This window comes from Mauremys reevesii, linkage group 1, assembly GCF_016161935.1.
Source record: "Mauremys reevesii isolate NIE-2019 linkage group 1, ASM1616193v1, whole genome shotgun sequence".
Classification (NCBI taxonomy): domain Eukaryota; kingdom Metazoa; phylum Chordata; order Testudines; family Geoemydidae; genus Mauremys; species Mauremys reevesii.
The window spans coordinates 71,081,227-71,104,243 of record NC_052623.1 but is presented as its reverse complement, the minus strand read 5'-3'; the positions used below and the strand labels follow the sequence as shown (position 1 = coordinate 71,104,243).

Here is a 23,017-nt window from a genome sequence, read left to right as displayed (position 1 = left end):
GCATCTTGTGGGTGAGTGGGTGGGTACCCGTTTGTGTACATATGTTGTCTCTAGTTTGCCTTTCTGTTAGAGATCAGTGGAGTTCCAACATGCCAAAATAGTCACTTCACTTTTAGTATGGAACATGATGAGTAATATGCATCAAAGGATTTCTTTCTAATTTTTATGTTCAGTTGAAATAAGATGCATTTGGGGATTTGTTCTCTCTTTTTTTCCCCCAATTCAGCAGTTGCCTCTTTCCATTTGATATAATTAAGTATTCAACTTTATATGCTAAACAGTTCTCAACACACCCTGAAGTCAATGAAGGTGAGAGCACTCAGCATCTCATAGGATACGCCTCCAGGGCCTTGAAACAAGGGGCAAACTATATAGCACATACTCAGTCAAATCTTCTATTCAAATCAGTGGAAGTTTTGCCTGCAAAATTTGCTGGGAAGATTTGTCTAAAAGCACCAAAGAGCTACATACCATTTACACTAAGTACACATGTAGAATATTTGGAAAAGAAATATCAAAATGTGAGTGCCTAAAGTTAGGCCCCTAAATCCATATCTGAACACTGACATAAGTGGTGTGAGGTGAAATCCATCTCACTTCAAGGTGTGTGTGTGTGTGTGTAGTATTTCACCCCTTGTTTTCAGAAACATTGACTGTATGTGGTTCCTATTGATTTCATAGACTTAGGTGCTCAGCATCTCTAAAACATATGTCTCCCTTTCTGGTGTTTGTTTTGCCAGGCAATTTATAGCCATGAAAAGCCATTTATCGATTTCAATCCACATGTGCACATAGTACCATTTTTGTTTGTTTAACAACTCTCAGATATTTCTAAAATATTTATTTCTGTCACATATGTAGCATATATTAAATGATGGTGTAGAGTGTTATAAAGGTTTTATCTGCATTAATTTGTAATAGGTACATTACTCATGTGTGGAAAAGCCACAAGAGAGTTGTGAAGGTCATTGCAAATGAGTGCCAATAACACCTTTGTAGTGCACCACACCATCATGTATTCTGCATATGCCACATGTTTAGTGGGGGGAAAAAAACGATTAGAAATATTTTGTGAGATAAAATTTCTAAATAGAGAGGACTATACAAAGATAAACTATATGCATATAACTCTCAGGACATAAGAATACAAATATACTAGGAGGATTATACTAACCAGCCTCCTGATCCAAAAAAATATATTGAGTGTTGAGGATGATCAACAAGAGAACTGAGTCCAATAAAATAGCAATAATAAATTATTTCAATTACCTGCATATGAACTGGTCAAATGGCACAAGTGGACAAGATTTAGAAAATCAATTTCTTGAAACCTGAAATGATTGCTTTTTGGAGCTGCTAGCTCTAGAACAAACAAGAGCAGGACTATTCTCAACTTTGTGTTAAGGTACACAGCAGTTGCTTCAAGAAGTAACTTTAATTGAACTGTTAAATAATAGTGACCACAATATAACAAAGTTCAAAATATTTGGAGTAAGGATTCATCCCAAACACTAGGTCTTGGTGACCCTATCCTGAGAAAGAAGGATTTATTTTATTTCAATTTAAAAAGAGAGGAAACTAGTCAAAAGGACCTTAAATCAAAAGTATTGAAATTAAAATCCTTAGTCTCTGGGTGGGGGCCACTTAAACATATCATAACAGTGATAGAAGACATTCATATCCCTAAACTAAAAAAGAAAGTAGGATGGAAAGAGAAAATCAATATGGTTAAATGGCAAGGTTCAAGATTTAGGTTATTTCAGTCTAAAAGGTATCGTTCAGAAAGCAGAAATCCAATCATAGTGAAACTAACAGAAAAGAACATAAACTACAGCAGGTAAAGTGGAAATTAGGAGGCCTAAGAGGGAATTTGAGGAGCAAAGTACCTGTAGATAATTGAACAGAAATAGCCAAACACTTACAAACAAATACATTATTAAGTATACCAAAATCAGAAAGCCTGTGAGAAAATTGGTGGGTCTGCTGGATTACCAGGTAGCAAATGGAACAATTAAAGAACATCAAGACATTGTAGAGAAATTAAATGATTTATTTGCAGCAGTCTTTACAGGAAATGTTGGGGAGATATCTACCCCAGACCTACTCTTTTCATGCAACAAAGATGAGGTACTACATAGAATGTGGTGTCGACAGAGCAATTGATGAACTAAAGATCAAAAAGTCACCTGGACAGGATGATAGACATCAAGAATTCTGAAAGAATCTAAAAATTAAATGACTGAGCTGCTATAAAATATGCACTCATTAAAATCAGCTACTATATCAGAGGATTAGAGGGTAGTAAATGCACTTATCTTTAAAAAAGGCTGTAAGGGTGATCCAGGAATTATAGTCTAGTGAGCCTTACTTCAATATCAGGAAATTAGTTGAAATTACAATTAAAAATAGAATTATAAAACACCTAGATTAACATGATGTAAGACCCGTTCCAAAGCCCACTGAAGTCTTTCCATTCAGTGGGCTTTGGATCAGCATGTAAGGACAAACTAGCACAGCTTCTGTAAAGTAAAATGGTGCTTCTGTAGTCTATTAGAATTCTTTGAGTGTGTTAACAAAATAATGTCTAAAGTTCACATAATATATTTAAATTTCTAATTTTACTTTATTTTAATGAAGTGTCTTGCAAGAAGTTATCCAAGGCCTGGTCTACGCACACAGAAGTTAACTAAGTCAAACCCATGTCATTTTGCATGTGGACATTTTTATGTCAGTTTAAACCTCGATAGATAGATGAAGAGGGTCAGGAACTGAAGCACTTGGGGGAGGGCAGGGAGCAGATAGTTGCAGCAGAAGAGGAAATTGAACCTGGGTCATCTCAGGCAAGTGCAATAATCACCCAGCTAAGAGGTTTTTTTTTTTTTTTCAGTTTGATTCTTTATTGAGAAGCATTTAAGCATACTTCTTGGTAAGAATGACTTTAGACAATTAGGTACGTTTTTAGGATCATTTAGTTTTATACCACACCCGAATATTAACCCCTTTTCACAATGTTCATGCAGCAAAAGATGAAGCAGACAAATGTCCAGCTATTTAAGGCAGGCACCTCCACCTCTATTGTGTGGTCAAAGATAGGTGCCTAACTCATTCTTACAAGAAACACTTTAGGTGCCTCATCTATCTGACTACAGGTGTCTGGTTCCCATTTGTAGATTGCTAAGCAGAGATAGACAGCTCTATGCTGCCTGGTTTTAGGTGCCTATATCTGAAAGAGAGAGAGGATTTAGGACAAACCCCTCTCATCACCATCTCCCAATGGCTAGCTCAGGCAGCTTACTATCTAGCACGCTGGCTTTGTGGATTCTAAGATGCTTATCTCTCTCTATGCATTGTATAGGGAACCTAGGCACCTAACTTGGTTTTGCAGATTGTAGTGGTGTTCCTGTGATTTTCTAGATACCTCAAAGGTGCTATGCAGGAGCAGTGTGGGCGAGGGATGTGCTGGCCGTGGCTTCCCGCTACCCCCATTGGCCTGGAAGGGTGAACCGCAGCCAGTGGGAGCTGTGATCAGCCAAACCTGCCGACCCAGCAGGTAAACAAACTAGCCCGGGTGCTTACCCTGGTGATCCGTGTGCCAGAGGTTGCCGACCCCTGTCATAATGCATACGCATGAGGGGGCTGAATTAGCATTGCTTGCGTAATCTTAATTTTGGCACTTCTTAATTGAGTGCTTGACTTTGCCACAGCAACATTCTTTCCAAAATAGCTTTTAATATAATAATATATAAATACATACATGCAGTATACTCATATGTATATACATTTATAATATTGTATTACAATGAGTACACTTATTAGTTATATCAATGGATTTTGATATAATGTTTGTCCCTTAAAATTAAGTCCACTATTAAATCTAGAATCTGTAGTAGGTAGTCACAAAAATTCTTCCTTATATTTTTACTCTGTGATTAAAACAATAAGGTGTTTCCATAGTTTAGTTTAGTGGTTTCAGTTTTGGCGTCTGAATGTGTATTTCCATCAAACTACATGTTTCAGATGGTGATTTGCATGTGTTGCTGACTCTTGTAAAATTGAATTTTACTAATAGTGATTATTAAATACTGTACCAGTCAATGGTGTAAGCCTGGTTTTAGTCTAAATTGCTAAAACCACAAACAGAAACTTTCAGTATTTCTCAGATGAATTCATATCTACAGAGACAACTAGCTAGCAAAGTTAATCATAAGCTCCTGATGACATGTAAAAAGAGTAATTTTCTCTTTTGATCATACAATGCCAGAAAGAAGACACGGACACAAGAAACATGGTGAAAGCAGTGGTTCCAGATTTTATTATCTAGAATCTGTGAATTAATAGGGTTAGCAAGCAATCAACTTATCAGACAGTTAGTACAGTGTAATATACAATGAAGTCAAGGAAGTCAGTCACAGATAGGGAATGCTACCCATAGCTGATTCTTAAGCCATTTCATCCTTAGAGTACAGGTGCTGAGATTTTGTTGTGAGGAAGTCATTAGAGACTTTGTCGAGAGAAGTTTCAATAGAGTATAGAGCGGTGAAGCCATATTAGAGAGTGCTTAGGATGAAACTGAAAGAAAGGATCCCCACACAATGAATGTAGAAGCCATGTTTTGTGAGTTTGGATATAAAAGGGAGATGGAGTGGTATTTGGAAAAGCAGATAAAATTATGGAATTTTTTTTTGTCTGGCCATCATCTCAATTATTTTCATATACATTTTCCTTAGTTAACAAGTACAATTTTTTTCTCTTCTATCTGTAAGCCTTAGAAACTCCTTTAGGAGTCACACTTGATTCTTTCTTTCCTATGCATCTTGCACTAAAAGTTCTACAGACAAAATTAGGCTTTTGGTTATACCCTGTGCAACCCTATTGTCTTCAATTTCAAAATATTCCTTTACTGATTCCAACCGTATGGCTTTAGCAGATTTGCACAGGTATAACTGAGTGCAATATTGTAAACAATTCAGTGGCTAATCCTCAGGAAGGAATAAAATCTTATTTACTCTTTCCTAGCTGCTGCGGTAACATGAGAGACAAAAAGCAGTAAGACATCTTATTTTTGTCACTAAAATCAACAGATAGAATGGTGAATAAAAACAAGGAATAGAGCTGTTGAGTAAAAATGAACCGTTTTTATAGTCATTTTTTCCAAGCACAGCAGTATTTTAGCACTTTTACATCGTTGAAAACCATTCTCTAGTAGTATGCACATTTATTTGAACCATTTAGGTGATAGTTTTGTTTCTGTGGACTTTTTTCATTTGTATACTCCTGTGCGAGGTCCAGCATAAAGCTGGTAAACAGCATACAGTAGATAAGCTTTCAAAATGTTATGTGGCATTTTATCCACGTATCTGTCAAGTAAAAGGTTAGGATTCTCACTTTTTAAAGAAAAACATACCAATTAGCAAAAATGCAAGGCTGTCTAGAGCATGAGGTTTGGAAAAAGTTTAACATTTGTAGCTGCAATACAGTCCATTTATGTGCATGAGGCTTCACTTAATCTTGTTATGGGGATAAGAAGGGGCCCAAACCTCCAGTCAGTTGATATTGCTTAGCTCTTGCAAGATCATGTCCTTTGTCCAATATGGCCCCATCAGGGTAACTGTATATAAGATAACTGATTAATTTGGCTATTTGTATGCTAATCGAGGCCTCAACATTGCTCTTAATTGTGTGATCATCAATTAAATTGATGCCCTTAAACAGTGTGCAGGAGAGTAAGGTGGCTTAAGACAGGGCCGGCTCCATATTTTCTGCTGCCCCAAGCAGCACCAAAAAAAAAAAAAAAAAAAAAGCTGCGGCAGTGCATTCGCGCCGCTCCACTCTTTGGTGGCAATTCACTCGGAGAGGGACTGAGGGACCCGCCACCAAATTGCCGCTGAAGACCCAGATGCGCCACCCCAATAGTGGCTGGAGTGCCATCCCTTGGTATTGGCCTCCCCAAGCACCTGCTTCTTTAGCTGGTGCCTGGTGCTGGCCCTGGCTCAAGAGCTCACTCCTTTGCATTGGCTCCCTGCATCCTGGGTTCCAGCAGAGGCTGCTAAGCCACCTCTGTGGCCTTGGCCAAGGAACAGCAGGAGCTTTGGTTCTACCCCCTCCACATGTTGGCCAGCTGGGGTGAACGGATCTGAGATGGAGTGGGGAGGTATCTGCTACTTGTGCAGAACAATAGGAGTCAGGGGGGGATTATGTCTCTACAAGTCTTGCCCAATGTAATCCTAGAGTGGTGCTGCTATGCACCACCCCTTACTCCAGGAAAACTGTTATGATACAAACTTGTCATAAATGATTAGACTACAGTAGTGAAAATCAGCACCAAATGAACAACCAAGGTGAAACAGCCTTTTAAAAAGTAACTCTTACTGTAAGTTTTAAAGGAAAATATACCCCAAAATTAAGGCCAAGATTTTCAAAAGTGTCTAGTGATTTTAGATGTCTTAATTTTCGACTGCCTAAAATAAGACACTTTAAAAGGGCCCAATTTTCAGAAATTGCCTAGCACCCTTGTTCTGAAAATCAGGTCCACTTAAGATGTCTTATGTTGGATACCCAAAATGCGAGGCATCGAAATCACTAGTCACTTCTGAAAATCATGCTCTTAAATGCTATCTTATTTTATGCTTTAAACTAAACAAGAGTAAATTAACAATAACCAAATAGCAATGTTGTTTTTAGAAAAGAGAAAAAGAGAAAACATGCACCTATTTTCACTAGTTAGTATTCCTATCACTAGTTATTATTTATTAAGTACCAAAATAGTGTTTGGTTCTGCCCAAGAAAAAGAAGAATTCATGGCTGCTGCCCCTAGATGTTTATAATTTAAAGAAATTAATATAAATGAACTGCTATATTGCTTCATTTTATTATAATATCTTAAAATGTTAGCAGAAATAACATCTTAACATGCATTCCAAGTTAAGATTTGCATTGCAAATAAAATCAGTCTGAAAATGTATAGTGTGCACTTGGTTTTAATGTATTGTGTATAACTGTTTAGGTATTCTAACTTTCAGCAATTCACTGATATGCATATTCAAGAAATGTCTCCGTTTCAGTGTAAAGAAGAAAAGTACAGTGTAATAAAAAGGGGTAACATTTTAAATTAAGGTTCTGTTTAAATTATAGAAGTTTAATTTGGATGTAATAAGTCACTGTATATTCATAAATTAGAGTAGTTATTTTATACATGTATTCAGATTTAAGGACTGTGTAATTAGTTTGTATCTATCCTTAAATGTCTGTGTTTCTTAATAACTAGTTCATAGTTACCATTCAATAACTGTGTTATTAACTCTAAATTAAATGTATATTTGTGAAGTTGACTTTAAAGTGTTACTCAAGAAGGTTAGTTAATTTAACTTCAAAATGCAACTTCACCACCTCCGGCTGGTTAGGAGACTTGATCCCATCCTGGGAATTAAAGGCACTATTCATGCCTTGCCACCCCTTGGCGGGACTAAAGCACAGCAATATACCTGGGCATGAAGCCTTCAGTGCTTAGGAAATTCCAACGAGTACAGAACACTGGAGTGTGTCTTGGCAGCTCTGGCTTCTGAGAATCCATCAGAGCTGTCCTACACTCTCTACACTGGCTTCCCATAGAATTTCAAATCAAGTTCAAGGTCTCAGTTCTTATCTTGAAGGCATTCAATTACTTGTACCCAGGGTATCTAAAAGATCACCTAACACCCTGGGATGTAGACTGGTTGACAACTTCACTCCTCTGGCACAATGGAATTGTTTGCACTAAGGGTAAAGCTCATCTGTTCAGGAGATGGAATTTTCTCAGGGGCCAGTCCAAGACTGCAGAATAACATGCCCAGAAACTAAGGACCATCACAAACTTCACCACCTTTCACTTTAAGTGCAAGGTGCATTATTTGACCTGCAACATAGCAATGTGTGTGTTTATATATTTAAAAATAAATCCCAAACAAAATATTACTGTGCACATACTTCTTCCCCTGTGGAGAGAACAGATGTTAGATTGTTTAATGCATTACTGGAAGCCGCTCACATATGACAGTGATGACCATGGTATAAGAGCCTATATAGAATAGAATTGATATAAGGCCACAACACTGATGCGAACACCTCTGATGTCTAGTGTTCAGGGACTGAAATGTTTGAAGTACATTTAGGTCACAAGAAAGATTGAATGCAGATGTTATTGAACTCTTAATGCAAAGCTTAATCATGTAGGAAACTGTTGAGTAAGCACATTTGAAGTTACTCTGCATTGTCTTCCCTAAGGAGGGTGACCATCTTGACCATTATCTCTGTTCTTTAAGGTCTCTATTATGTAATATGAGAGTTCAATACTTTACAGGGTGGAGACCTAAATTGTAACTATGGGGACGTGCTCACAGTCCTTACTCAGGTAAAACTCCCTTTGATAGCAGTGGAAACTTTTCCCGAGTAACTATTGCAGGTTTCAGAGTAGCAGCCGTGTTAGTCTGTATCCGCAAAAACAACAGGAGTACTTGTGGCACCTTATGCTCAAATAAATTTCTTAGTCTCTAAGGTGCCACAAGTACTCCTGTTCTTATTGCAGGTTTGGGTCCTATCTGTCTGGAGCCAAATTAAATTATTCAGCTATTTGACAACCTTGCCACTAGGTAACCAACATAATGTAACTACTGTAGAGCCTTGCAGTCAATTGAAATCATACCAAGACACATTTAATTAACGTATACAGTGCCTTAATGTGTTGAAGGCATTTCACAGAATGATTACAAAGTTATAAGGGGACCTCCTGTCCCACTGAAGTCAATGGAAAGATTCCCATTGACTTCAGTTGAGGCTAAGATTTCACCCATAGTCCCTATCCCAAAGAGTTTGCAATCTAATTAAATAAGAAATATTAAAATTTGCAGCAGTGATGCTTATGCAATAAATATTCACATACTCACATGCTTAATGCTCAAGTTAAGTTGATTGTATTAGCATTAGTAGTCCAGAAAATTTCATAATTAATATATTAAGATTAGTTCTCTATTTGTTTTGTCCATTTTTTCTTTAGAATGGAATTTGGAAACCCTCTGACAGATTCTGCTATATGCATTCTCTAGTGAGTCAATGGAAAATGACAGGGATATAACAGGAACAGCTAGCATTCAAATCCTGATCACAAAAAGATGATGATTAATTGACAGAGTGAGCCAAATCGCTCCACTGTGTTGGGCTTGCAGTCATGTGTGATTGACATTCATCTCAAATGGGTTAACTGGCTACAAGCTCTGCTACAATCTCATTAAGGGCCCAATTCTGTTGCCATTGAAATGAGGGGCAAAATTCCCATTAGCTTTTATAGGAACAGGATGGGAGCCTTTGCTGGCAACATCTTTTTACAGGTTTAATTGAATTAGAAGATACTCATGGTTTAAAAAATGCTTTTGTGTAGGGTAAATTGTGATTGTCAAGGTTAAGCTCATCAAAGCAAACATTCCTTCCTATCCACAGACCTGGAACTTTATTCAGCTATGTGCAAAATATACATCCTCACAATGTATCAAGCTAAACTATCTGAACCCTGACCCAGAGTGTCTACCTTCACTTTGGCTGTAGCTAAACAAGGACTTAGGTTTACTCAGTCTTTCTTAATTCCAGAGCAAGGAAAACCAAACAGTGTCAAATTTTGAAATATAGAATGTTGCTCATAAATGAATGAGCTGAGACCTCCTGAGTGGATTCTGAACTGTGGCTCCAAAGATAAAAAGTCAGCCACCATATAAACAATAAATAAATCAAAGATTAAATAATCTTATTTTATCGTTGATACTGTCCATGCTACACTGTGTGAAAAAGCATAAATGATTATTCATTTCCAGTTGTATGTTGTATTATTTACAGTCAAGTAAATAATTTAGAGTCGTTTTCATTAAATAAATGTGTGCAGCTTATTATCACACAAAATCTTGGGATATCCTAAGCTGTCAACATGGGGAATTATCTTCCTCTCTTTGAAATCAGTGGGAGTTTTGTCACTGATTTCCATGGCAGCAGGAACAGGCATGTTGACTTTGAAAATACATGTTTGTTTGTTTTTAAGTTAGTATAGGCAAATAAAACACTAATAAAGTCTGCAGTCAATAAATTATAAGATCTCTAACATATCAACCAGAGTAAAACATTACATAGAGTAAAACTATCTCAGTAAAAGGTAAATTATTTAAAATTAAGTATGTACATATATTTTGTTGTCATATTTGCTGAAATATTACTCTAATTTGATTCAGAAATACACTGAAAAAGAAAGAGCAGAATGTTCTAGCGGATTATGAATTGTCTTTCAAATAAGAGACTTTCAATCAAAATATTTAGACTTTGCTCACTATCCACACTGACTCACTAGCTCCACAAAGTGGAGAGCAGAGTCACTGATAACTTTTTTTTAAAGTATCAGTGCACTAAAGCTAACAGGTGTTCATTGAATTTAACAGGTTAAAAAAAGTGTGCTAGTCAATTTTAGGTGTCAAAATATTTCTGGATTTGAGACTATATGTTTAAAAGAGAGAATGCTAAACATTTTCTGCTAGTACTTTTAGATAGACTACAAGTAGGTATATACATTAAAGAAAGTCCAGGTCTTTAAATGCATGTGGTGTAAGACACAAATCATGTTAATGCATATTTGAATTTAGGTAAATAGTGATCAATAGATAATGATATGTTAAACATTTGAGGGGATTTAAGTTTTGTATCATTTTATGATCTACCATTTCTCCATGTTTAATATTTCTCCAATCATCATTATAAAATTGCTTCAGCATTTTTTCTTTGAACTTATGTACAGTAGCATCAGATCTACAAATTTTAGTGACCTGCGTTACTCATATAAGTCATCTACATAACTGACATGATACAACAGTTTGAGGAGTGTTATTGTTAATTAATCAAGTTCCTAATTATATTTCCAGAGGCAAAACTAGTGTCACTAGGCATTTTAATTTCTTCTGGTTGGTTATCATGATTTCTAAATTAAAAAGAATGAATCAAATGCCACATTTTTATTAGCAGAAGAATTTACTGATTTGCTGCTGCAAGGTTTTGCTTTTACTTCCCATTGCTTTTGTCAATGAAACTGAAAGCAGTTGCCCTTTGATGCTTCGGATATTATAATATTGTCAGTGATAAAGATTCACAGACATTAATTTAACTGACAATAGATTAGAGAATCCAGATGCTTAATAACTGAGTCACAGGATTGATTTGTGAGATAAAGAGGCTCATCTAAAAGAACTCAAAAGAATAAAGGGTTTTGTTGTTGTTTTGGTTCCTTTCTTATTATTTTTCCTTCCCCAAAGTTCCTTTCTACTTTGAGAGAAAGCAGGTTGAACTGATGGCACAAACTCTCAATTAATCTCCCCCATTGCTGTTCTTTCTCACCATACACCCTTTTTTTTCCTTTCCTTTAAATGTATCTGCTTCTCTGCACCAGTAGCTGTGTTTGGTTGACAAACACTCCAGAATAAGCCCATTTTCCAGAAAAAAAAGCCCCTCCTAGAGAAGGGGCTAAGCCAGAAGGGGGATAAGGAATGGGGTCCTTAACTGAGAACGCTTTGGAACTGGTAGCTGGCTATCTGGTGCCTTGTCTTTACCAGGATCAAAGGTGCATTTTTAATATATGGTAATTAATACCTATTGAATCCTAATATAGACAAGGCAAATTATAGTTGTAGTTTTAAAATGTGTTGGCTGATTAAGGTAAACCTTATTGGATGAGGGTGGTGGGAGGGAACGCCTAGCATTTATCTTGACCAGCTAAGGTTTAAAAACTGTAACTTGCCTTGCCTGTACTAGACCTTTAAAATATGTTAGTTATCACACCTTAAGTTACAAGTTAAAACACTTTTTCCTCCTAGTTTAGTTGGGGCCAAGGTTAATTCTGGAGGAAAGGGAATCTGGACAGATCTTGGTTGTTTACTTCCCTTAGACTGATCCAAACCACATTTGAGTATGTTACTCATAGACTAAGACACTATACAATGTGACAAAAGCTAGCAGAATCAGGTCCATAATTATTATTTATACAGTGTCATTGACATGATTGATGCTTTACAGACATGTAAGAATACAAGATTCTTGTCCCAAAGCACTCACAATATAAATCTCATCAAATACAAACAAATTGGACAGGGGAGGAAGGATGCACCATAAAAGCAAAATGGCTGAGCAGTGTATTCAATATGTGTCTTTTTACTTCTAAAGGTTTCTTTATTTTTTTATACTTTCCTCACAACCCAATATAAATGAAAAAATTATGAGGTGAGCGGAAGGTGTTTAATAATTAATTTCTAGGAGTGACTTCAAGGAGGAAAGTATTATTGCTTGGCACACTGGAAGGTGTTCCAGCTGCAGGGAACTGTGTGGAAAAAACAGGGAGTCCTGAGTGGGAGACGAGTGTACAGAAGAGGCAGGGCATTGTGTATGGGCAAAGATATAGCAGCACCTGAGAGCCAAGATGTAAGCAGGAGTGGCCCCATGCACAGCCTTGAAAGTGAGGAAGGATGAGACCTAGGGCATGTCTACACTACGAAATTAAGTCGATTTTATAGAAGTCGATCTTTAGAAATTGATTTTATTCAGTTGATTGTGTACCTCTCCACTAAGCGGATTAAGTCGGTGGAGTGTGCCCTCAATACCATGGCTAGCATTCTCACGGATCGGTGCACTGTGGGTAGCTATCCCACAGTTCTCACAGTCTCCACTGCCCATTGGAATTCTGGGTTAAGCTCCCAGTGCCTGATGAGGCAAAAACATTGTCGCGGGTGGTTTGGGGTACATGTCGTCCATCTCCCCTCCCTCCCATCCTCCCTGAAAGCAACGGCAGACAAACATTTCATGACTTTTTTCCTGGGTTACCCATGCAGACGCCATAGCATGGCAAGCATGGAGCCTGCTCAGCTCACCACTGCTGTTGTGAGCATTGTAAATACCTTGTGCATTATCCTGCAGTATGTGCAGAACTTGGCTAAGAGACACCAGAACGAGGACGATTGTGATGAGGACATGGACATAGAAGTTCCTGAAAGTACGGGCTGTGGCAATTGGGATATCATGGTGGCAGTGGGGCTGGTTGATACAGTGGAATGCTGATTCTGGGCCCAGCAAACAAGCATAGACTGGTGGGACCACATAGTTTTGCAGGTATGGGATGGTTCACAGTGGCTGCAAAACTTTTGCATGCGTAAGGCCATTTTCCTTGAACTTTGTGAGTCGCTTTCTCCCACCCTGATGCGCAGGATGAGAGCTGCCCTGACAGTTTAGAAGCGAGTGGCGATAGCCCTGTGGAAGCTTGCAATGCCTGACTGCTACTGGTAAGTCGGGAATCAATTTGGAGTGGGTAAATCTACTGTGGCGACTGCTATGATCCAAGTAGCCAATGCAATCAGTGGCATTCTGTTATCAAGGGTAGTGACTATGGGAAATGTGCAGGTCATACTGGATGGCTTTGCTGCAATGGGGTTCCCTACCTGTGGTGGGGCGATAGAACACATATCCCTATCTTGGCACTGGACCACCTTGCCAACCAGTATGTAAACTGCAAGGGGTACTTCTCAATGGTGCTGCAAGCACTGATGGATCACAAGGGATGTTTCACCAACTTCAACATGGTATGGCCGGAAAAGATGCTTGACGCTCACATCTTTAGGAACTCCAGGCTGTTCGAGCAGCTGCAAGAAGGGACTTACTTCCCAGACCAGAAAATTACCGTTGGGGATGTTGAAATGCCAATAGCTATCCTTGGGGGACCCAGCCTACCCCTTGCTCCCATGGCTTATGAAGCCATACACAGGCAGCCTGGACAGTAGTAAGGAGCAGTTCAACTATAGGCTGAGCAAGTGCAGAATGGTGATAGAATATGCCTTTGGATGTTTAAAAGTTCACTGGCACTCTTTGCTGACTAGGTTAGACCTCAGTACAACCAACATTCCTATTGTTATTACCGCTTTCTGTGTGCTCCATAATATCTGTGAGAGTAAGGGGGAGACATTTGTGGCAGAGTGAGAGGTTGAGGCAAATAGCCTCTTGGCTGATCTTGAGCAGCCAGACACCAGGGTGATTAGAAGGGCACAGCTAGGTGAACTGCGCATCAGAGAAGCTTTGAAAACCAGTTTCATGACTGGCCAGGCTATGGTGTGACAGTTGTGTGTGCAAACCCACCCCCTTTGTTGATTTTAATTCCCTGTAAGCCAACCACCCTCTCCCCTTCAATCACAACTGGCAAAGGAAATAAAGTAACTATTGTTTTGAAACCATGCATTATTAATTTTTTAAAAAAAGTGAGATAACTGACAAGGTAGCCTGGGTGAGGTGGGGTGGGGGAGGAGGGAAGGACAAGGCCACTTTGCTTATTGTAGCCACACTACAAATCAAAACTGTTTGAATGACAGCCTTCTGTTGCTTGGATGATCCTCTGGAGTGGAGTGGCTGGGTGCCTGGAGCCTCCTGCCCCCGCGTTCCTGGGTGTCTGGGTGAGGAGGATATGGAACTTGGGGAGGAGGGCAGGTGGTTATACAGTGGATGCAGGGGGCGGGTCTGTGCTCTTGTTGGATTTTCTGCAGCTCCACCAGATGCCTCATCATGTCCGTTTGCTCCCCCATTAGCCTCAGAATCGCCTCCTGCCTCTGCTCATTGCGCTCACTTAATGATTTCCCGGACTCTGCCACTGAATGCCTCCATGCACATAGGCGGCAGGTTTGTATAATTTTTGGTGGGGCCCAAAATGGTGGTGCCCCCCCGCTCCCGCCCTGTAAGCCGATATAAAATGAAGCTACAACGTGTCAGTGCCACAAGATTACAAGGGTCAATTAAAAGTGGAAAGTCAGAAGCAGCACTTGCCTACTTCAATATACAGTATTATATTTTGTTGCATCTGTTGTGATGAAGTGGGAATGTTCTTAATATTTTCTCTGAATACTGTGTGGATGCCTCAGTTTCCCCTGCAAGATGCCAACTGAAGGTGTGGGGGACAAAGAGATCAGGTGGCCTCCTTGTCCAGAAGAGATACAGAGGCCAGAGGAGGGAGTGTCAGTTTGTAGCTGGCTGGGGAAATTGGGAGAGACCCAGAACTTGGTTCTGGGCTCCCCACCCCCCAAGATGGACCTGACAGAGGGGTTCTGTTTTCTGTACCAACAAGCTCTGTTTAAACTGTGTTCCCGTCATCTAATAAACCTTCTGTTTTACTGTCTGGCTGAGAGTCACATCTGACTGCAGAGTTGGGGTGCAGCGACCTCTGGTTGCCCCAGGACCAGCCTGGGCAGACTCACTTTGGAAAGTGCATGACGTGGAAGGGCATGCTGAATGCTCCGAGGTCAGACCCAGGAAGGTGTAAGCTTCTTGCCCTGGAGACAGTATGCTCCGAGAGAGGAGGCTCCCCCAGAGTCCTGACTGGCTTTGTATGGAGATGTTCCAAAGCATCACAGCATTCCCTTCCACACCGTGCACTTCCCAGAAGTCCGCACAGGCACTGACACTCCCTCCTCCAGCCTTTGTCTCTTTTCCAGGCATTAGGAGGCCACCTGATCTCTCTGTTCTCCAACTGCTCTTCAGTTAGCACCTTGCAGGGGAAACTGATTTGGGAGAAATGAGGTAAAAGCTGCCCAAACCGAGCTTGAGCACTCCTGAATTTTGAGGTGTTCAAATTTGGAAGGCAGGTGTGGGGGTGGGAGAGGGCTGTGGGCTCCATGGGGGAGCATGGCAGCAACTGTCTGGAGCTGCATGGAGCCAGATACGCTGGTCTGAGTGACACAGTAAGCGGTTTGGGGGTTGGAGAAGAGGTAGGGAGTTCCGGGGGGCAGTCAAGGGACAAGGAGCAGGGGGAGTTGGATGGGGCAGAGGTTCGAAGGGGCAGTCGGGACAGGCAGCAATTGGATAGGCATGGGAGTCTAAGAGGTTTATCAGGGGACAGGTAGGGGGTGCGGTCCTGGGGAAGTTGGGTGGGGTCTCAGGAGGGGGCAGTTGGGGACAAGGAGAAGGGAGGCTTAGATAGGGGCTGAGGTCCCAAGGGGCAGTTAGGGGCAGGGGTCTCGGGAGGGGGTAATCGGGGAACAAGGACCAGTGGGGCTTAGATAGGGGGTGGAGGTTCTGGGGGGCAGTGGGGGCAGAGGTCTGGGGAGGGGGCAATCAGCGGACAGAGGCTGGGATTCAAAGGGTTCTGGGCTGCTGGCAGCCGCGGGGATCCCAGAGCCCTTTAAATCCCAGCCCCGGCTGGGAGTCAGAGGACTCTGGGCTGCCTGCAACCGCGGGGAGCCCAGAGCCTTTTAAATCCCAGCCGGGGCCGGGAACCAGAGAGCTCTGGGCTGCCCGCCGCGGCGGGGAGCTCAGAGCCTTTTAAATCCCAGCCGCGGCCGGGAATCAGAGGGCTCTACGCTGCCTGCTGCGGCGGGGAGCTCGCAGCCCTTAAAAACTCAGCCGCGGCAGGGATTTAAAGGGCTCAGGGCTGCCTGCAACCGCGGGGAGCGCAGAGCCTTTTAAATCCCAGCCGCGGCCGGGAATCAGAGGGCTCTGGGCTCCCCGCTGCGGCGGGGAGCCCAGAGCCCTTTAAATCACAGCCGCGGCTGGGATTTAAAGGACTCTGGGCTGCCGGCAGCGCACAGCAGGGGAGAAACCTAGCTCCAAATATTGCTGGAGCAGAGCCCCTGTCTGTGAATATTCCTGGGGCTAAAGCCCCAGGAGCCCATATAAGTCGGCACCCATGTCCATGCATTAAGCTGTGCCCTATCAGTGTGGGAGGACTGCATGAGCTCAGAAAACATGTCATCGTGAATGCATTTTTTTCACTTTTTAATCTGCGATAACCTCAGGGACGGAGATGATAGGGGCAGCATAGAAACATTTGCACCTGTGGAGGGATAAGAAGGGAGAGTAAAATTTATGATACATTTCTGAGAACAAAAAGGAGACTCTTTCACAGTGAATCAAGCAATTCACAGCAGACAGCACATGTGCTTTAGGTACAAGGTCGCATTTTGTCTTTTATATTGCGTGCCTGCCGGTATGGTAACACATCACAGATGGCTGGGCAACAGAATTCGGTTTCCAGGCATCCATGGTAAGCCAATAGGTATGCGGGTTGGCTTCTTATGCCTTCATAACATGTGTGAATGGTTTCAAACTGCAGCGCCCTTCTTTCCCATAGCAAGCAATACTGGTTGGGTTTCACATTTAAAAGGAGGGGCTGCAGTTTTCAGGTGGATGTGCAGCACACCCCTCCCCATGGTTATTCTCTGAGATGATCCCTTCACCTGCCCCCCTATTGTGTGGCTATTCTCCAGGATGATCCCTTTTAGCCAAGCGCAAACAGCTTGGCTAAACAGGGTCCTTTTATTGTTCCCTTACAGAAATTCCCTTATTTCAACCAGGTGACCATGAATGATATCACTCTCCTGAGGCTAACACAGAAAGATATAGACCAAATGTTGCTTGAATGTGACCAAAACCCAGGACCATTTGCTGCCATGCTTTGTGCTGCAATGATTCCAGACTATTTGCTACTGGCTTGGTGTGGTAAAGTGTCCTACCATGGAGGATGAAATAAGGCAGCCCTCTCCAGAAACCTTCTGCAAAGGTTTTCAGAGTTCCTCCAGGAGCACTTCATGGAGATGTCCCTGTAGGATTCCCAATCCATCCCCAGACACGTTAACAGACTTTTCCAGTAGTTCTACTGGCCACAAATGCATCCCAAGTCTTCAGGGCAAATCAAACATTAAACACTATTACTTTTAAACTCTGTACTGTAGCTACAAATGTGCACTCACCAGAGGTGCCTTCTCCGGCTTCAGGGTCGGGGATCCCGCCTTGGGAGGATATTGGCTCCAGGGTGATGAAAAGGTCCTTGCTGCTGGGGAGAATGGATTTACCACTTGCCTGCTCGCATTCTCTTCCTCTTCCTCTTCCTCCTCCCTGTTGCATGAGACTCCCCATTGTAGGTGTTCACAGACTGTGGTGGGGTAGTGGTAGGGTCCCCCCATAGAATGCCATGCAGCTGATCATAGAACCCTATACATGCCGCTTCTGACCTGGAGTAACCATTTGCCTCCTTTGTCTTCTGGTAGGCTTGCCTGAGCTCCTTAACTTTCACACGGTACTGATGTGTGTCCCTGTTGTAGCCTCTGTCCACCATGCCCTGTGCAATTTTGGCATGTATATTAGCATTTCTTCTTTTTAATGGGAGTTTGACCTGCACAGATTCTTCTCCCCATACAGCAATCAGATCCAGTGTCTCCCTTTTGGTCCATGCTGGAGTTGGTTTGCAATTCTGGGGGAACTGCATGGTCACCTGTGCTGCTGAGCTTGCCACGCTGACCAAACAGGAAATTAAGTTCAAAATTTCCCAGGGCTTTTCCTGTGTACCTGGCTAGTGCATCGGGGTTCAAAGTGCTGTGCAGAACGGTCACATTGGAGCACTCTGGGATAGCTCCTAGAGGCCAATACCGTCAAATTGTGTCTGCACTACCCTGAATTTGACCCAGCAAGGGGAGGAGTGCAGAAATCAGTTTTAAGAGCCCTTTAGGTTGATGAAACGGGGTTGGTTGTGTAGACACTTTCATTTTAAAATCAACCTAATGCAGCTAAATTTGACCTAACCCCATAGTGTAGACCAGGGCCTAGTGTAATGAGATGGAAAACCAGCAGAGATGCTCAAGCCATGGGGTGATATGATCAGAGCTGTGACCAGGAAAGATAACCTTGGCAGAAATGTGTTGAGTGAATTGGAAATGAAGATCAGAGTGAAGAATGTTAGAGAAGCCAAAAACAGGTCACAGTAGGTGAGAAATAATGAGGGCCTGAGACAGAGGTTCAACAGTGGAGAAAAATAGGAAGTAGTGAATGCTGAGGATGTTGTAGAGAGAGAAACAACAGGCTTTGGCCAGACCTGGTATGTAGGAAATATAAAAGTTAGAGACCCCAAAGTTAGAAGTTTGACTGCCTGGGAGGAGAGATTATCTACTTTAGGGTCTTGTTGTTTTTATTCACTTTCTCACTTGCATGCTACAGCCACCTTGTTTGTAATAAAAATCACAAAAGCAATATATATAAATAAAAAGGAGATGGAAATGTGGGTTCTGTTGTTGGCTCTAGCATGGATTTGCCCTATGACCTTGGACAAGTCACTTCCTCATGCTGTGTTTGAATTTCTGCATCTGTAAAATGGGGATACTGATACTTATGTCCCTTTGTATAATGCTTTGATAATGACAAATTAAAAAAAAATCTGTAGAAGAGCTAAATTTTATTATATGGCATCCAAAGTCTAGATGTAGGTGTGATAATGCATAATCACCCCACTCCAGGAATTATGACAATGCATCATCTACTATATTATTTAAGGTACATGTATGTTCCAGATATTAAGACTGAGGCAAACTATGTTTAAGATTGATAGAAAGTTTAAAATGATTGTTCCCAAGGAAGTAGACTTGGAGGTGGAGGTGACAAAAATCTCCTGTGTGAGAGAATATAAAAAAATATTCAAAGATGTTATAGGACAAACTTCACCTTGTATGAGGCCTGTTTAATTATGCATGACTCTAGAGTGAATGCCATCAAAAACAATGGAGGCAAACTTCCCTGGAGTGCTCCACTCAACACATCAAAGGGTTTTTTTAATTATTTGTGTAAGAAGTAGATACCACTTGCATCTTTTTCCTGCAATCCCTATGCAGGCAAAATTCTCATTGACTTCAATGGGAGTTTTGGCTGTGGTGCGGCTGGAGGATCATGCCCATGTGTATATGGCTTTGTAAAAAAGTGGTAAACTTCTAGTGCAGGCCTGCACAACATACGGCCCGTGGGCCGCATGCAGCCCACGAAGCCTCACTGTGCGGCCTGGGGGGGGGATTCTAAATCCCCCGCACACGGCGCTAGGCGGGCAGCCCAGAGCCCTTTGAATCCCGGCCGTGGCAGGGAATCAAAGGGCTCTGGGCTGCCTGCAGGGGCAGGGAGCCCAGAGCCCTTTAAATCTCAGCCGCGGCCGGGAATCAAGGGGCTTTGGGCTGCCGTCTGCCGCGGGGAGCCCAGAGCCCTTTAAATCTCAGCCGCAGCCGGGAATCAGAGGGCTTTGGGCTGCCCGCAGCCGCGGGGAGCCCAGAACCCTTCAAATCTCAGCCGCAGCCGGGAATCAGAGGGCTTTGGGCTGCCCGCAGAGATTCCCAGCCGCGGCTGGGATTTAAAGGGCTCAGGGCTCCCTGCAGCTGCCGGCAGCCCAGAGCCCTTTGAATCCCAGCCTGCAGCCGCTGATTGCCCCCTCCCTGGACCCCTGCCCCAACTTCCCCCCAGGACCCCCACCCCCTATCTAAGCACCGCTGGTCCTTGTCCCCTGATACCCGTCTCCCGAGACCCCTGCCCCTAACTGCCCCTTGGGACCCCAGCCCCTATCTAAGCCTCCCTTCTCCTTGTCCCCAACTGCCCCCTCCTGAGACCCTCCCAACTTCCCTCCAGGACCCCACCCCCTACCTGTCCCCTGATAAACCTCTGGGACTCCCATGCCTATCCAATTGCTGCCTGTCCCCTGACTGCCCCTCTGAACCTCTGCCCCATCCAATCCCCCCTGCTCCCTGTCCCTTGACTGCCCCCCGGAACTCCCTACCCCTTCTCCAACCCCCAGCCCGCTTACCGTGCCACTCAGACCAGCGTGTCTGGCTCCGTGCAGCTCCAGACAGTTGCTGCCATGCTCCCCGTGGAGCCCACAGCACCTCCCCACCCAGCACCTGCCTTCCAAGTTTGAACACCTCAAAATTCAGGAGTGCTCAAGCTCAGTTTGGGCAGCTTTTACTTCATTTCTCCCAAATCAAATATACTGATCCACTGTAACTTGCTGTAGAAAAAGTAGGATAAAATTGAGTAAGAAATGCTTATTAGGACTGGAATTGCTATTTTCAACAGCCATTGCCTTTTTGTTTGTTTGAAAGGAAGACAGTGATATTGGATTGGCAAATTCCCCATAGAAAGAAAAAGTGAAACAAAAGAATAATGAAGGCACCTCAACTTTTCCTCATTTATGGAGGACAGTCTTATAATATGCATCCAGATATCCTCCAATCACACAAGCTGAAAATTGTTCCACTTTACTGCAGCTCTGTAATCATATGGGAACCAATCCTGTCTGTGTTTTGTGCACATCCAAAATTCCTGCTGAATGACCCACCCTGGGAGCGAGTTACCAGTGACCCAGGGCTGGGGCAGCAGCAGGGTGGAGGGAGGGCACTGGTGGGGAGGAAATGGGGAAGCCAAGCGCTGGGGCGGCAGGGAGTGTGTGTGGGTGGGGGGAGAGCCCAGGACTGGGGCAGCAGGAGGGTACAGGGGGGAGCCCAGGGCTGGGAAGGGGGGCAGCCACATTTTTTTTTCTTGGGGCAGCAAAAAACCTAGAGCCAGCCCTGCCGGGTTCCCCCAGCCGCTGGAGCCCCGGGCCCTTTAATTTGACCCTGAGGGCTCCCAGCCACCTCTTTAGCTGGGAGCCCCTGGTTGATTTAAAATAAAGTATCACCTCCCCACCCCCAACCTTCCTTTTTGGCCCACAGCTGTTTTGGTGGGGCGGCGCTGGGGAAGGAGGGTTTGTTTCTGCAGGGCTGGGCGGCCCTGGGGCGGGGTGTTTCCGTGGGGCCGGGAGGTTTCGGCCCTCAGCTGTTTTCTTTGGAGGAATGTGGCCCTCGCCACTTTACGAGTTGTGCAGGCCTGTTCTAGTGCATAAGAACTGGAATTAGGAAATAATCTTGACTGGCTAGAGAAGAATCTAGTAGATTGACCTGAGGTCCTGAACCATGAACTCATGAGTGCTAAACCCAGCTCTGATAATGAATCGTTAGCAAACCAGAGGCTAAGTCAGGGATCTGCAACCTTCGGCCCACAGCCCGCCAGGGTAAGCACCCTGGCGGGCCAAGCCAGTTTGTTTACCTGCCGTGTGCGCAGGTTTGGCTGATCAAGGCTCCCAGTGGGGGCTGCAGGAAGCAGCTTGGACCAAGAGGTCTGCTGGCCACCGCTTCCTGCTGCCCCCATTGGCCTGGAGCGGCAAACCACGGCCAGTGGGAGCCGCGATCGGCGGAATCGGTGGATGTGGCAGGTAAACAAACTGGCCCGGCCCACCAGGGTGCTTACCCTGGCGGACCGCGTGCCAAAGGTTGCTGATCCCTGCGCTAAGTTTTACTATGGTGCACGGAGGAGGAGATGGGAGACAAGGCACCTCCGTCTCCATATGCATTCCTGGGGTGGATTCCTGACCCCACTGAAGTAAGTGAAAGGTTTGCCGTTAATTTCAATCAGGTGAGCATTTCACTCCGGGCAATAATCCTGTTGAGAAGCTCCAGGTTAGTGCTACTCCCAGTGGCGCTAACTTCACAAATTTGAGAGGCACAGAGGGGATTATATATTTTATACTGTCAAAGGGATTTGAAGCTGCCAATTCCCCTCAGGAGGAATTCTGTTAGAGTTAGCCAGAATTCTTGCTGAGGCCACTGCTGCAATCCTTACCCTTTCACTGCAGGCAATGCCATTAGAAACACACCTACTAAGGGTATTCTGAGGCTTAGTTAATGTTCACAAAATCCTTTAGAAATGAAAGCACTAAGTAAATTGTGAAATATGAATAAAGCTGTGGATTGATACATTTTATATTACCTGTTTCTTTTTTGTTCTGTGTTTGTACAGCACCTAGCACTGTGTGGTCCTGGTCTATGGCTGGTGTTCCTAGGGGCTATTATAATTCAAATAATAAAACCAGGATCTCATTACAACCTGCACGTAAGCAGGATCTCCTCCATATCCTCTCTGCCATTAATGTGAAAGTCAAACTTAAAATACACATTTTAACTTTTTAAATGAAACCGCTGCTAACTTCTGCTGAGACAATTAGCAGGTGTCAGTTAGGCGACACAATAGACTATGTCCCCAATTACTTTCTCTTTTCAGACGACAGTTTGCAATCACAAGAGCATGTGATGAGGCTTAATCAAAGATCAGAACTTTTTAATTAAATAGGGCCTTTTGTGACTCATCATTTGACATTAATTAC

At 43.0% G+C, this 23,017-nt stretch overlaps 1 long non-coding RNA gene across 1 annotated transcript in view; it reads left to right on the top strand.

The window, feature by feature from the left end:
* Positions 1 to 23,017, top strand: part of LOC120397362 — an 85,750-nt gene that overhangs the window by 1,284 nt on the left and 61,449 nt on the right. The gene's annotated exons all lie outside the window — the stretch shown is intronic.